This window comes from Macrobrachium nipponense, chromosome 7 (assembly GCF_015104395.2).
Source record: "Macrobrachium nipponense isolate FS-2020 chromosome 7, ASM1510439v2, whole genome shotgun sequence".
Lineage (NCBI taxonomy): Eukaryota > Metazoa > Arthropoda > Malacostraca > Decapoda > Palaemonidae > Macrobrachium > Macrobrachium nipponense.
Window position 1 is genome coordinate 103,852,307 of NC_061109.1, and position 12,775 is coordinate 103,865,081.

Genomic DNA, 12,775 nt, shown 5'->3' on the forward strand with positions numbered 1-12,775 from the left:
AAGTTTATTTACCCGTATCACAATATACTACTTCTGATAAAAAAAAAAAAATAAGAGGGGCAAATATTGTAACTAATGAAATACATACGTTCCAGGAAGGGGGATACCAAACTCCTGTCCTATTAAGTCAGATAAAACTAGTATGTACATAGAAACACTATCCACAACACGAAACCTGATTAAAATTATTTTTCATACATGTTTTTCAGTTTGAACTAAAATCAAATAAGTATTCCATATTTGCAAATCAATATAGTGACACTTACCTTTCGCCGAATGTCTATTTCCTTTTCTACCAAAGGATCTTCAAAGACCTGAACACGAAACTTGGATCGCTTTAAAACAATTCCACACTCTGGACACTGAGCAGATTCTGAAATACATTTAAGAAATATAAAAAAATTTTAATATCAGCATCTCAACTTAAGGGCCCTCAACTGAGCAGATTTTGTTACTTAATGAACTAGCCTGAGTTCAACAAAATTAATACATAGTACAAGTATTTTGTATTTACCAGAGAAATATGATATTGTTATGATACAATAAAGTTTCATACATACTTACCTGGCAGATATATGCATAGCTATCGACTCCGTCGTCCCCGACAGAAATTCAAATTTCGCGGCACTCGCTACAGGTAGGTCAGGTGATCTACCGCCCTGCTCTGGGTGGCAGGACTAGGAACCATTCCCGTTTTCTAATCAGATTCTCTCTTCCACCTGTCTCCTGCTGGGTGGGTCTTCAATCGTATATATCTGCCATTGTATCATAACAATATCATTTTCATACATTCAACTTACCTGTCAGATATATACATAGCTGATTGACACCCTTTGGTGGAGGGCAAGAGACAGTTAACTACTGACTAGACAGGTAAACAACATATGTTGTAGGTATTTATAGACCTTGGTTCCTACCTTATTAGGTGGAAGACTTCGTGGCTACTGCCCAGGAGTCTGCTTCACCTCAAGAGCCTTAGCGAGATAGTGATCTGCGGCCAAGAGTTCTTGTGGGTCTGTCGATGGGGTCTCATCCACTTACTCGGCAGAGCCTAACTGGCATTTGTCGATGGGTGCTAATCCGCTTATATGACAACACGCCTTCTTTAAGGAGCACACAACCGATCCCGATCACCCGATCCTAACCCGTGTTAGTTCTAAGATTGCCAAGAGTCATCCCCGACTCTTAGCAAACAACCAAAAACTCGATAATCACACATACAAAAGTTAAAAAAAAAATTTTGTACCCCTCTAAAAGTCTGTTGTCACTCGATCTCCTAGTGAAGAGAAGTGAAGGCCGCCTGTGCGACATCTGACACTTCCATGCACAGGAAATACAAGAACACATCCGACAAGAGGGTTACGTACACATATTTAAGGAACGGTGCTCTCTCCTTTACCGAGAACCGTCTGTGCTGACACAAACGGACCTAGAGAATAACATTTCTCATACGTAACTCGCACATCTTTTAAGTAATGAGATGCAAATACTGAGTTGCATCTCCAATAAGTTGCATCCAAAATGTTTTTAAGTGACATATTCCTTTGGAACGCAATAGACGTCGCGATTGCCCATACTTCATGAGCTCTTACTCTTAATAGATTAAAAGAGTCATCTGGGCAGTTCTTATGAGCCTCGTAATGACACTTCCTAAACAAAGAAGGGCCAAAGCATTTTTAGACATTGGTCTCTTGGGGTCCTTTACTGAGCACCATAGACCGTGTTGTGAACCCCCCAACCGCTTCTTTCTGTCCAGATAGAATTTCAGTGCTCTAACTGGACAAAGGGATCTTTCTGTTTCTCTGCCCACTAGACTAGTAAGTCCTTTTACCTCGAAGCTCCTGGGCCAGGGATTCGAAGGGTTCTCATTTTTGGCAAGAAAGAGAGTCTGGAATGAACAAATCGCAGTCTCCTTTGAAGCCAACTCGTGACTCAAGGGCGTGCAACTCGCTGACCCTTTTTGCCGTAGCAAGAGATAGCAGAAATAAACACTTTCTAGTGATATCCCGAAATGAAGCCATATGCGGTGGTTCGAACTTCTCGGAGGACAGAAATTTCAGGACCACATCCAAGTTCCAGCTTGGAACCCTAGGTTCTGCTGACTTCGATGTTTCAAAGGAACGAATGAGATCGTGCAAATCTTTATCATTCGTCAAATCTAATCCCCTGTTTCAGAAGACTGCTGAAAGCATACTTCTGTACCCCTTAATAGTCGGTACAGAGAGATGCGACTTTTCCCTCAGGAAAAGAAGGAAATCCACAATTTCGGTCACACCGAGGTATTGAAAGAGGACAGCTTCTTCGACCTGCACCGCAGTTTACTGAAAACTTCCCCACTTCGATTGGTACACTCGCCTAGTAGATGATCTGCGGGCTCTGGCAATTGCGCTTGCCGCCTTGCGAGAAAACCCTCTCGCTCTGACAAGTCTTTCGATAGTCGAAAAGCAGTCAGAGGCAAAGAGAGGGTAGATTTTGATGGTACCTCTCGAAGTGGGGTTGTTTGAGCAGATCTATCCTGTTTGGAAGAGATCTGGGGAAGTCCACTGTCCACTCCATTACCTCCGTGAACCAAATTCGGGATGGCCAATATGGGGCTATCAGAGTCATCTTGGTTCCTTTCGAGGCCACGAACTTTCTGACTACTTCCCCCAGTATCTTGAATGGGGGAAAAGCGTACACATCTAGCCCTGACCAGTCCAGGAGAAGGGCGTCTATTGCATAAGCCCTGGGATCTTCTACTAGGGCGCAAAATGTGTCTATCCTTTTGGAGAGAAACGTGGCGAATAGATCTACTTGAGGTTTCCCCCAAAGATACCAAAGGCTCTGACAGACTTCCGAGTGGAGGGTCCATTCTGTAGGAAGGACCTGGAACCTCCTGCTCAGTCTGTCCGCTCTCACGTTCCTCTCTCCCCTTGGAGAAATCTTGTTAGGAGAACTACATTCCTTTTGATTCGCCCAAATCAGCAGATCTCTTGCTAGTTCGTATAGGGCAAGAGAGTGAGTTCCTCCTTGTTTTTTTGACATAAGCCAGAGCGGTAGTATTGTCGGAGTTTATCTGTACCACTTTGTCTCTGACTATTGTGCTCGAAGCTCTTTAGCGCCAGGTGAATTGCTAATAGCTCCTTGCAATTTATGTGCCATGACACCTGTTCTCCGACCAGGTGCCTGACCACTTCTTTGGATCCTAAGGTCGCCAACCCCAAACCTGTCTCCGACGCGTTCTGAGAAAACAAATGTCAGGTTTGGGTTCCGTACTTCCAAGGATACTCCTTTGTTCTCTTCTAAGGGGGGTCAACCACCCACCTTAATTGATCTTTTATTTCCGCTGAGATTGGAAACGTGTTCGAGAGCTGTCCTGTCTTCCAACTCCAACTCCTTTTCAGGAAGAACTGAAGCGGACGGAGATGTAGTCTTCCTAGAGGAAAGAACTGTTCGAGTGAGGAAAGGATCCCCAGAAGGCTCAACCATTCCCTCGCTGAAGTGCGCTCTTTCTCTAAGAAGTTCAATACTGTGGTACAGCCTTTCCTTATTCTCTCTTGAGAAGGAAATACTCGAAAACCCCGAGAATCCATCTGAATCCCCAGATAGACTACGTTCTGGCTGGGGACCATCTGAGATTTCTCGAGGTTCACGATCAATCCTAATTCTTTCGTCAATTCCAGGATTGTTGACAGATCCTCCAAACACTGCTTTCGAGACCTGGCCCTGATGAGCCAGTTGTCCAGGTATAGGGAGACGTTTATCCCTTTCATGTGTAGGTGTCTTGACACATTTTTCAACAAGTCTGTAAAGACTTGGGGAGCCGTAGATAGGCCGAAACAAAGGGCCCTGAACTGATAGATCCTTCCCTCGAACATGAAACGAAGGTACTTCCTCGACGAATGGTGAATCGGGACGTGGAAATATGCGTCTTGAAGATCTAGGGACGCCATCCAATCTCCTTGACGGAGTGCTGCAGGGACTGAAGCAGACGTTTCCATGCTGAACTTCTGTTGCTCTACAAATTTGTTCAGCGCACTTACATCCAGTACTGGTCTCCATCCCCCCGAGGCTTTCGCTACGAGAAACAAGCGATTGTAAAACCCCAGGGAGCTGTGATCCAGTACCAGTTCTATTGCTCTTTTGTCCCACATCTGTTCCACCATTTGACAAAGAGTATCCATCAGAACAGGGTCCCTGTATCTGGCGGACAGTTCCCTCGGTGATGTTGTCAAGGGGGGCCTGTCCTTGAATGGGATATAATAACCCTTCCTGATTATCGACATCGACCAAGGATCGGATCCTATGTCTTCCCATGCTCCCGCAAAGAACTGTAACCTGGCTCCTACAGGTGTCTGGAGGAAAGATTTCTCATTTTCCCTTCTTAAAGGGACGGAAGGAAGATCTTTCCCTTTTCTCCGTTGTCTTCCTTCTGGCGATGGATCTAGCCTGAGGGCCTCCTCGAAAGGGCTGCCGTTGCTGAGCTGGCCGAGTGGCTTTCTTTTCCTCACTGGCCACAGGTCTATTCTTCCTTGAGGATTGCCTGAGAAGATCTTGAGTGGCCTTCTCAGTAAGTGAATGAGCAATGTCTCTCACCAACTGAGAAGGAAATAAATGTTCTGAGAGAAGCGCAAACAATAAAGCGGATCTCTGCGAAGGAGAGACGGCCTTAGTGAGAAAAGCACTGTGAACCGCCCTCTTCTTTAGTATTCCCGCACCAAAGAGGGAGCATACTTTCGCCGATCCATCTTGAACAGCCTTATCAATGCATGTAAGGATGCTATGTAAGGTTTCTGGATTTAGTTGTTCCTTTTCATGGGACTTCTTAGCAAGAACCCCAAGGGACCAATCCAGGAAGTTAAATACTTCTAAAGTGTGGAAAAGTCCCTTGAGGAGATGGTCCATTTCCGAAAGACCCCATGTTGCTTTAGCCGAATTTAAGGCGTGTCTCCTCGAGGAGTCTACGAGACTCGAGAAGTCTGACTCAGCTGAAACGGGCAGAGACAATCCCCCATATTCCTCTCCCGTTTCGTACCATATGCCTCTTCTACCGTTACGTTGGACTTTAGCAGGAGGCATGCAAAAGACTGTCCTTCCTAACTCCTTTTTTGTCTTGATCCAGGAGTCAAGAGATTGTAAGGCCCTCTTCATGGATATGGCCGGCTTCATTTTTAGGAAGGATGAAGACTTGTGCGCTTTCGTGCTTGAAAAGAGAGCGCGCGGAGAAGGAGGAGCGGCTGGAGTCAAGGCATCTCCATACTCTTCTAAGAGAAGAGAAGAAAGAACTTTATAATTTGAAAGTCCTTCTTTGTTAGTGATTTCGTCCTCCGAGACGTCTTCTAAATTAATAGGCTCGGAAGGAGAAGGCTCCCTTCTCTCATCTGTCTCCTCCCTTGATCTCTTCCTTTCCGAAGAAGAAGCACTTCTAATAGGAGAGGGACTAAGAGTAACTCTCTCTCTGCGTCTATCATTAGGAGAGTCATGAATAATAGTTTTACGCCTGGAAGACTCCTGTCGGATATCAGGCGCTCAGAATACTCCTGGCGCCTGGGAGGAGTATCGTGCTTGGAACACTCCTGGCGCCTGGCAGGCGCAACACGCTTTGAATACTCCTGGCGTCTGGTAGGCGCATCGCGCTCCAAATACTCCTGGCGCCTGGTAGGAGTATTAAGTTCAGAATACTCCTGGCGCCTGGGAGGAGTATCGAGATCAGAATACTCCTGGCGCCTGGCAGGCGTATCTCTTTCCGAATACTCCTGGCCTTTGGAAGGCGCATCTAGCTCCGAATACTCCTGGATTTGGCAGGAGTATCGAACATGGTAGGCGCATTTCGTTTGGCAAGTATATTGCGCTTAGCAGGCGCTCTACTCCTATCAGGAGCTTCCTCTTCTCCAGTTGGATCTTGGTGCTTGGTTGAAGTTCTAGTCCTTGAACGATCTACAGGAAACTCAGGCTCTTTGCGCCTACTTGGCGCCTGGCTCCTAGCTGGCGCCAGACGCTTGGCAGGAGTTACTTCCTTTTCCACTTCTCTCCTGTCTAACGCTCCGCTCCCCCCAGAGATGGTCACCTGTGCGACACCTCCCCCGGAAGGCTCGTTGCGCCTGACAGGAGATCAGTATTTGGATCTCTTAATCGGAAGCCTATCATCCTTCTTACGAGTAGGCTCTTTAGCAAGTACTCCTACCAAAGACGCTAATTGCTCCTGCATATTCATCAAAATTTTTCTGGTCGAGGACTCATTCGAATCAGGAGAGGGAGATCTGGAAGGCGCTCGAGGATCTCTTACAGTCCAAGGATCTAACTCCTTTCTAGCCTTCTTTATTACCGAAGGCGCATCTTCTTCAGAGAAGCGCTCGGGGCTAGAATTGAGCTCAGGTTCTTTCCAATTCCTCTTCAGCGGACGGGAAAGCTTTGACTCCTTCCATCCTCTTCTCGGAGAAGGCGAACTAGATGACGAAAAGCACTCTCTTAGGACGCTTTTCCTGTAGCTGTCCCTGGCAGTCTGAGATGTAATAGATTCTGCTGAAGGGACGCCTGATCGTTGGGGATTCTCCACCACCTCCGTAAGGCTTTCGACTTTCCTTCTCCTCTGGGCCAGGGAGCTTGGAAGAGGTCTAGACCTGGAAGCGTCGCAGAGACGACCAGACGCCCCCTCCACCACACTGGGGACACTAAAATCACTTGAGAAACCACATTCACTTCTCTTACCTTCCAATGCTGCCATTTTTTCCTGCATTTTCTGAAGGGAAGCTCTGAGTTCCGCCATTTCTGAGGCAGAATCAGAGGGGTTAACAACTTGTGAACGGGCTGAAATAGAATGGGCATAATTATCAGAAGAAGAAGCTACAGAACTAGATAGAAGTTCACGAGATCTAGACATTTTTTTTCGGCTTTTTGTAAGCCGCCTTCCTCTCTCTATCTTTCTCTAACTTCTTCAAGTAAGAAGTTAGATTCTTCCATTCTTGCGCACTCAGTTTCTCACACTTGTTACACGTATTCTCAATCGAGCATTCAACCATTCTACAACCACTGCATGCAGTGTGAGGATCTACCGAAGCTTTCGGAATCCTCACCTTACAGCCCTCATTCACACACACTCTGAAACTAACACTAGAGTAAGACATATTCACGAAAATCCAAAGCCAAGTCCAAAAAACAGTCCACGATAGCGAATGCCAAACAACGATCCAAGTACGTCACCAAAAATCAGTCGAAAGATGATCAAAAGCGTTGTGAAAAAGAATTCCAGTCAGAGGAAGTAACAACAAGTGATACCACCGGCGACAGAGAGAATCTGATTAGAAACAGGAATGGTTCCTAGTCCTGCCACCAGAGCAGGGCGGTAGATCACCTGACCTACCTGTAGCGAGTGCCGCGAAATTTGAATTTCTGTCGGGGACGACGGAGTCGATAGCTATGTATATATCTGACAGGTAAGTTGAATGTATGAAATCAGTAAGTGTGGTAAGGTTATTGGAAGATGGGACTGCACCCAAATGAATGACTGCCTGTTTTTAGTAGATAACCCAGTAGATATGCTAGAGGTTTCAAATGGTGAATGAATGAAAGCAAGCATGTGACTGAGGCTTTCCTGTTTGTGCCTGTGAGGGTTGATGGTGACTGATCAAACAAACTCACGGTAACCAAAGGTTTCTTGGATGTCTAAAATGAAATTTTTTTTCAGATTCAGATTGGGTAACAAACAAGAGAGTAGTACTGTAATATCAAGACATAATTATAATAAAAAAAGTCTAACCTCGCCAAGAATTTGAAGGGGATGTCTAGAATTGCCATGAACAGTATTTTAACTCATTATGCTGTATTTATAATATGTCAAGGTGGATAAGTCAATCACAGGTCTCCATCCTCCCGATGCCTTGAGCACCAAGAAGATGCGACTGTAATACCCTGGAGACGGACGCACCACTTCCTCTATCGCATCCTTGTCCAGCATCTTCTGCACCTCCTCCGAAGAGCCAAGAACTTCAAAGAATCTGGAGGATATGCCTTCCTGAGCTGCGGTTTGTCAGACAGAGGAGGAGAGAAATCGAATGGCAGTAGGTACCCCACCCGAAGGACATCTACCACCCACTTCTCCACCCCTTAACTCTGCCACTTGGCTCAATGACCCGCTAGGCAACCCCCTCCGTAGCACAGGAGAGGGAGAGGTGCCTAAACCTACTGATGGCCCCCTTTACCTCTGCCCATTGGGCCCCTTCTTGGCCTAAAGGAACGAGAGCGAAAGGGACATTGATCTTCTGACCTAGGCCGAGTCGAACGGGAAGGCCCTGCCGAACTCGAATTCCTCAACGCCCTAGGCGACGATCTTCGACTACTGCTGGACGGGGAGGAGGAGGAGCCGGACATTTCCGAGGACGAAACTCCGACTTAGACACGGCCTGGCGCACCAGTCTGTCAGAAGCTATCCTGGCAATGACCACAGACGAGAAGTCCAGCCCAGAAACCGTGTGCAACATGGAGGCTGCCGTAGATTCCAATGCTGAGGCATCCTGCGGAGACAAGGACGGAGCCACTGACCTCACCTGCTACAAAGAAAATCCTGGCTTCAGGCAAATGATGTCTGGGTTAAGATGGCGCGACATCAAAACAGGTAGAGTTCGTAGCACATTATTTCTTATTCCCCGTGAGAGGTGGGAGTATTAACTTGACAGAGCCCCTAGAGGGAAGCAAACCGTCCCGGTCCAAAATAGAGGCGTTAACCTTATGCGAGACCGACTGGACGTGCCACGACAAGGGAAGCTGGAGAGATGATTTGGGATCCTGCGTAGCTCCCACCAAGGCTTCCAAGCAAGGAGTGAAGACGACCGCCCCTGAGACCTACCTTTTTCCAAATTGTTGAACCCACGAATGAGATCAACAACTTCCGAAAAGGAAGACAATAACTCTTGCGTGTCTCCCTCCTGCTCCGGCAATGGAGAACGACGACGAGAAGGATGTGTAGGCTCCTCTAAGGAACCTTCTTCATTAAAATCAGCGGTAGGATCAGCAGCCAAACAGCCCGAAACACCAACTAACCTGTCTGGGTTGGGTCCATGCGTCGGCTCCCAAGATGAACCCACTATAACGCTAGGAACATCACTACATTCTCCTCCAACAGATGATTCATTAACATGTCCGTGAATGGTCACAGGCATGGCAGACGTACGAACATGAGTTGGAGAGGAATACTGAACACTCGAGATCGAAGGAGAATTCTTGAGAATCGAACTCTTAGAACAGTGGTTGACAAACGGTGTACCCCGGCACCAAGGGGTGCTGTGAGATCTTTTGAGGGTGCTGCCAAAATTATTAGAAGGGCAAAGTAAGGTGGCTACTAAAAGGGTCCAGAAGGTTTCAGTAGCTGACACTGCTCTTGAAGCTTCCTTCAGAGTGACAGAACTGATAACAAAGAAAATGAAGCCTCATACAACTGGTGAAGAAATCACTGGCCCTACATGCAACATAATTGCAGAAACAATGCTTGGCAAAGAAGCTCAGGAACAGTTTTCGAAAGTATCTCTTTCCAATAGCACAATCAGCCGTAGGATATCTGAAATGTCAACAGATATTAATGAAGAAGTTGGGAAGCAGATAAAATAAAAAACATAGCTAAAAATTGCCAAATGCATGGGTTTAGCAAATTCATTGACAAGGATCTTGTGGAACTGTTTATGTTTTGCAAAGAATTACAGACTATAGCCACTGGAGAGGATATCTTTGCATCTGCAAATTCATACCTCACTGAACATGGTCTTTCATGGAATTATTGTTGTGGCATATGTACTGATGGTGCACCGACGATGACAGGGAAATACAAAGGCTTCATCACCCGAGAATTGAAAGAAAATCCATCTATAATTATAACTCGCTGCATCCAACACAGAGAGGCGTTAGTAGCCAAGACGTGTGGAGAAGAGTTGACTGAGGTTTTAAACTAGGCTGTCAAGATGGTTAATTTCATCAAATCCAGGCCACTGAAAGAAAAGTTTTTCAAAAGATGTCAAGAAATGGGTGTGGCTGATTTTGCATACTGACATAAGGTGGTTATCATGAGATCGTGTACTGAACCGCTTTTTTGAACTCAAAGAAGAATCAAAAGCCTTTTTCCGAAAGGAGAGACATGATATATTCATAAAGCTGCTTGAAAAATATACTTGGTGTTTGAAGCTGTTATATTTGGCAGACATTTTCATGAAGTTGAATGAACTAAATCTCTCAATGCAGGGGAGACTTGAGAGAATTGTAACGTCAGTTATCAAGACGAAAGGTTTCCAGAGAAAGCTGAAATCATGGAAGTCGGCTGTTCAGAAAGACGATGTGTCACACTTCCCTTCTTCAACAACCAGGTTATAATGGTCTTGGAACTGTAAAAATCTGATTCTTAATCACTTGGAACAGCTGAGAGAAACAGCTGATAAGTATTTTCCATCGCTTTCTACAGAGAAACTCGATTGGATTGTATCACTCTTTGAACTGGCTGACATGGCTGAAGAGCTGGACTTCACGGCAATAGAACGTGACAAATTTCTTGATGTGTCTGCTGATTCAACATTGAAAGTCAAATTTGAAAAGAGTGACGTGACACTGGCAGCTTTTTGGCATGGAACATTGGGGGAATATCCTAATTTGGCTAAAAATGCTATTTCTCTACTTTTGCCCTTCTCCACATCGTATCTGTGCAAACAGACATTTTCTCCCACGGCTACAATAAAATTGAAACATAAAAATAGGCTTCTTTCACTTGAGGATGATATGTGGGTGACATTATCAACAATAAGACCTGATATCAAGAGTTTGTGTTCCAAGCATCAATCACAAGTTTCATACTAAGTATACATCATGGTACACTGTGGTCTATTTGTACTACGGAGATTTTAAATACGTATATATTTCCTTATTAAGGTGCCAGGAACTTTTGAAAGGCTTGCTAAGGGTGCCCCAAACCAGAAAAGGTTGGGAACCACTGTCTTAGAAGCATCAGTGAGAGGGGCAGGCAAACACTCCTGCTGCAGCAACTTTGCGCTCACCACCTTCGGCCTAATTGACAGGTGCCTTGAGATTCTTACGGCAATGAACAGGCCTTGGAGAAGAAGGAGCACTTGCATCATGTGCACGGACAGGGGAGGTTACAACACGCTCGCGATGTTCATGGACGGGGGAGGCTGCAACACACTTGAGATGTGCATGGACGGGGGAGGTTGCAATGCGCCCGCAATTCGATGCAGAAGACGAAGCAGCCGCTGCAGATTACACACGAAGAAAGAGCAAAGTCCTTAGCCTTTAAACGCTTGATACGCTGACGTGGCATAGAGGGGGAAGAGGGAGAGGAAGACAGTACTGGTTCCTTTAGCGATCTCTTTGCTGGAGGTGGGGACGAAGCAATGCGTTTCCTTCCAATCCTCCTAACCGACAAGGCAACCAACTTAACATCCAAAACAGAGTCCAACCTCTTAAGCACTGCCTGGCATATAACCTCAGACTGATCTGCAAGAGAAGGCTCCGATGACATGGAAGGGAGATGTAGCGAACTGGGCGGCAGAGATGACATCAGGACTGAAAGAGGCAGCGCTCAGATGATGACTGGGAGTGACATCATCGATGGGAGTGATGTCACAAGTGGTGATGAAGTTACGGCTTCCCCTCGGTGTGAAGGGGGAATCAGACGCCACTGGTGGAGGAATACACAACGACAGATCCTGTGACGTCATCAATGGGGCTGATGCCACAGCTTCCCTCCGACTCGAAGAAGTGGCAACAGTCACTGGCGGAGCAATACAAGATGGCTGACCTCGGCTACCCACAAAGACGAAGCCAGGAGGAGGGAGGATGGCCTGGCCAGCCTGAGAAGGGGGGGGGGGGGGGGGGGGGGGGGGGGGGGGGGGGGGGAGTAGCGAGCCACCAAAAAGTGCGCAAGCAACCCCTCCAAGGACGGGGTACCCACTAGCCTGAGCGTCTTCCAATCGCCGCCATCTTGGACGCCTCCGACTCTGGAAGAAAAGTGATGAAAAAAAAAGCCTCCCCCTCCCTGGGAATCAAATAATCCTGAAGAAGAAGAGATGACGATACAAACATCATCCTGGTGGCCTCTCGATACTTCCTGTGATGAATCAATGGAAGAAAAGGAAGGAGACACCGGAACAACGCTACTATGGGGGTTCAATACTGCAGGAGACGAAGCATCGGGAAGCGGTGAAAAACCTTCCCATGAAGGAAGAGTCGGAACCCTTCGATGTTCTCTCTTGCTATAAAACGGCTTCTACTGCTCTTAGGTCATGCCTGGCATTCCGTGCAAGGATTTGTTATAGTACAAAAATTAGAACGGCACCTACTGCACGTGATGTGGGGGTCAGTCGCTGCCGAAGCCAAAAAATAAGAAAACAGAAAACCTGGAATTCCGGGGCGCACATGTTGATGAGGCCGAGAAGGAGCAGAAGAAGCCATAATACCAGCCAAACACACACACGCACACTAAACACAAGCGAAACGGGCAATGAACCGGGTAAAGGCCAAGAGAGGTTAACACAACTCTCGCCCAGGTGGTCAACTGACGTGTTGTCGTAGATGGATGGTCTTTCCAGTTTTTCTAAAACTTTTGATCACTTATACTCTTTAAATATTGCGTTTAATGCTTATTACTTATAATTATTAAGTTTTCATTGCAAACAATACGCTATTTATAAACATACGAACGAAAATATGAGCAATTTTTATACCAGTTCTCTCTCTCTCATTAATATTACTATCACAGTATTATCACTGTTATTATTAGCATTATTATAATAATTATTTTTCATAA

At 46.1% G+C, this 12,775-nt stretch overlaps 1 long non-coding RNA gene across 1 annotated transcript in view; it reads right to left on the reverse strand.

Annotated features, from left to right (window-relative positions):
* Nucleotides 1-262: 262 nt before the first annotated feature.
* Nucleotides 263-12,775, reverse strand: part of LOC135217116 (uncharacterized) — a 68,590-nt gene continuing 56,077 nt past the window's right edge. Inside the window, exon 3 of the long non-coding RNA XR_010315053.1 lies at nt 263-373. This is a non-coding gene — a long non-coding RNA (uncharacterized LOC135217116). The remainder of the gene's footprint in view (nt 374-12,775) is intronic.